Source organism: Pinus tabuliformis, chromosome 3_2 (genome assembly GCF_031772625.1).
Source record: "Pinus tabuliformis cultivar Carrire ecotype Pingquan chromosome 3_2, CPIR1, whole genome shotgun sequence".
NCBI lineage: Eukaryota > Viridiplantae > Streptophyta > Pinopsida > Pinales > Pinaceae > Pinus > Pinus tabuliformis.
In genome coordinates, this window is record NC_142302.1 from 35,550,714 (window position 1) to 35,554,824 (window position 4,111).

General features: G+C 37.3%; 1 pseudogene; it reads right to left on the reverse strand.

Annotated features, from left to right (window-relative positions):
* Positions 1-278: 278 nt before the first annotated feature.
* LOC149179681 (glucose-1-phosphate adenylyltransferase large subunit, chloroplastic/amyloplastic-like) lies at positions 279-3,792 on the reverse strand (annotated as a pseudogene).
* Between the last annotated feature and the right edge of the window lie 319 nt (positions 3,793-4,111).

A 4,111-nucleotide genomic window follows, 5' to 3' on the forward strand; every position in this document is an offset into this window, starting at 1 on the left:
AGCTAGCTATGAATAATGACCACTTTATAACACATAGCTTTACATCTCATATGTCCTTCCTCGGCTTGTTTTTCCCCTGCTAGATGCTCATATTTTGTTAATGATCTTTTTCTGAGACTTCCTTTCAAAAATTTCCTCTCGGTCCCTCAAAATTTGTCAACTGAGTTTAATTATGCAGCTACAGCAGTTTCGTAGCGCGCTACGAAACTGTTGTGCATTAGGCATCATCTTCAACAATTTTTAAATTCAAAAGTCCTTCAAGCTTTTGGCATTCAGCATCAGTTATACAGCATGACTTTATGTTGAGATATGTCAAAGCAACAAGACTTCGAGAAATTTGTAGTTGGTGGCAGAAAACGGGTGATGTGAAGATTGGCTTCTTGGCATCATAAAAACAGAACGTTGGAACCTGAGCTCCAAGAGCCAAATTTGCATAAAAAAAAAATGATTTGATTGTTCCTATGTCCTACCAGTAATCATTAAAAAGATATGCCCATACATTGCATTCTTTTGTTGATGCAGGAATAATTTCTAATCCAAAATCATTGGCAGTTGGGTATCTAAACCTGAGAAGCTTGAGAAGAATGTCTATCTTGAAGACATATACACCCATTGATGCAATGTATGGTTTTTTGTCAGCCTCATTGGGTGACAAACCAAGCACTGTTGTGTCCACTTTCATAGCTTTTAGATCAGCCCCCTTAGGCTTCTCACTAAAATAAAGCACGCGACCTCTATCATCAATTTTCATGAGACCAAAATCAGAAGCACGGCTGTCATCCATCGAGACACATGAAATTGTGATATCAACCTCCTTATCAATGTGTTTCTGTACAAAGTCCATATAATTCATATGGTAGAGATGGTCACCCGACAAAATAATAACATGTTCTATATCCCTATTCCTCGGATCCCAAAAAAAAAAAAAAAAAAAAAAAAAAACAAAAAACAAAAAACAAAAAAAAAAAAAAAAAAACAAAAAACAAAAAAAACAAAAAAAAAAACAAAAAAACAAAAAAACAAAAAACAAAAAAAAAAAAAAAAAAAAAAAAAAAAAAACAAAAAAAAAAAACAAAAAAAAAAAAAAAAAAAAACAAAAAAAACAAAAAACAAAAAACAAAAAAAAGCCACATAAATTGCCTCACGGCATCTGCTGTGCCCTGAAACCAATTCATCCCATCTTCACCTAGAGTCTGAGTGGCTGCTAGAACCTCCACAAAGCCATCACCGAAGTTCACACCATCTCCAAAACCATATGCCTTGGAAATGTGACGATTTAGAGACTGAGAATTAAACTATGTTAAGATGAATATCTTATTGATCCCACTGTTAATGCAATTGCTCATTAGTACATCAATGAGTCTGTATGCGCCTCCAACTGGTACTGCCGATTTGGCTCTTCTTCCTGTAAGAGGAAAAAGTCGTGTTCCTGCTCCACCGCCTAGTATGATAGCAAGTATTGCTTTAGGGTCTGCAGAAGGCTTCTCAGGCATTACCACATCAGTGTTTGAAATTGTAACATTCTTTCCAATCCTTGCATTTTTGTCAATGATACAATTCCTTATTTTTGTGTTCTTTCCAATTCCGATAGGTACTTTCCCTTCTGCTAGGAGTGTTGCAATCTCAGCCTCTGTTTCATAATAGTCAGCGCCAATTATCATGGTATCCTTTAATTCAACTCCAAATTCCAGACGTGAACGAATTCCAACAATGGAATGCTCGATATTGCATTTCTGAAGAAAACATCCATGTGAAACTATTGAATCCAGTACCTGGAATTTATCTATCATTTCCCCGATTGCTCTGATACCATTTTGGAAAGCCTAGTTGAACGACCAAAACTGCATAGCAAAGTACAACTGCAAACATGTGCCAGTACCAAGACACCTAATGACCTAATGATGAGGATAAGCGGTTGGATATGATAGACGAAGTGTATAAGCTAACAACTGTTGATGTAAACATAGCGGATTTTGATAAATATGACAGCTGGGTGAGATTTGCTACGGATCTGAACTAATCCCTGATTTCGTAGCGCAGCGAGTGTAAATTCTGGGTTTTGCGCTACGAAAACACCTAGACAGTTTCATAACACATAAGAAGCTTAAAACAAATTTGATACATGGAATCTATGTGAGTTATATAACCAGTGATGAATGAGAACGGAGTGTTTGACCTTTATTTAACCATACCACCAAGACTCCTAGGACTTAGATACTAAGCAAATTTGAAAGAAAACTAAACCCAGACTAACACCAAACCTTTACAATCAAAATGATGTGAACAATTTAGAAATTGTTTCTTAGGTGATAACAGAATGCACAATGCACACCCACTAAGATATCGTGAACAAAAGCACTGAAGTAACCTGAATGGGTTCCATTACCAACTTCGAAATTCAGAAGGCTAAGTGTAACCATCACCAAAAGCATGCAATGCATAGAAATCACAAGATAGGTGTCCACAGTCCCACCAATATCATGGCTCCTAGGGGCAGGTAAACATCATTCATCTAAGCAACAAGTACTATCATGAGTGAGTAGAAAATGTGCACCAAATTTTACAACAATGATGACCTCATCGAGCAAGCGAAGGCTGGAAGAAACATCAGAAGGAGAGTATGGACTAGCTGATGAAGTAATTCCTTTAGTCTCTATTTCCCATAGACTATTCAATAACTACAAAGAATGAACTCAGAGGAGTTTGTATAAGTGGACCAACACAAGATGGAAATGTGGAAAGGTTCACTACAACCAACTAGGAGTCATCAATAAGAAACCCAACAAGAGAAGAAGAGGAATGTTCCATGGATACATGTTGAGAGTCATCACCAAAAAGGAGCTATAGAAGTGATCTTAGCAGTTATGATGAAAAGGCTCATCAAAGATAGCACCATGATGCTTAGTCACTTGGTGAGAGGTAGGGTCATAGAGATGATACCCCTTAAAAGTTTCATAGTAGCCAACTAAAGTCCTATGAGGATTCTAATGGACAGGAGATATATCATGTCTTTCATGATACAAGTGGGTCCATGCACTTAACACAAAGAACCTAAAATGTGAGATAGAGGACTTCCAACCATGCAACCAATAAGTTTCTAACCTTGCATCAAGGAAGAATTTGGGTTGGTCATGGAGACAATGGTATCTACAAAAGCTTTATTGTTTGTAATAGCTCAGTGGCCTTATCGACCTTCCATTCTTTGCAATAGCATCTTATCATCGTGTTATATGTAATATTATCAAGAGAAAGGCCTACTTATCTCATCTCTTCAATATGGTCCTTCGCTTCTCTAAATTTTCCTGCTCTTCCAAGACAATTGATACAAAGATTGAAAGAAACAACATCAGGAGCAATGCCTTTCCACCTGATCTACCAAAAGACTTGATATGCTTCATTGAATGTGCCCTCCTTAACATAATAATTCATGAAGAAATTATAGGTAAAAGAAGTGGTTTTGCATTCAGTGGTATGCATTACCCGCAAAATTTTCAGTGCTTCTTCTAATCTGTTAGTCTTGAGAAGCCCAATAATCAAAGAATTGTAAGTAATCGAATTGGGAGAGTTTCCCTTTTTCACCTTCTTATCCAACACTCCAAAGGCCTCATCAACTTGTCCTGTTGTGCAGATGGAATTCATAAGAGTAGTGAAGGTAATCACGTCTAGCACACACTCATTATCCTCCATCTCCTTCCAAAGCTCTTGGACAACGCTGATGTCTCCAAAATCACCATACTTGTGGATTAGAGTACTGTATGTGACAGAATCAGGCCTGCATTTGCTTCTTCTCATTCAATTAGTAATTCCCTTTCCTCATTCAATCTACCAGCATTGCAAAGAGCATCCATCAATGCAATGAAGGCCATGACATCCAATTCACAACCCTCTGTCTTCATTTGTCTCAACATACCACATGCTTCATCCACTCTCCCAGCTCTCCCTAGAACTTTGATGTAGATTGTGAAGGTGTAAACATTGGGCTTCAAGCCCAGCCTTTGCATTTCTATAAAAAGTTTTGATACCTATCTTGTTTTTCCATTTTTCCCCCAGGAACTCATAAGTGCAGAATAGCATTTCATGCTTGGTACAAGTCTTATGATATCATCTTCTT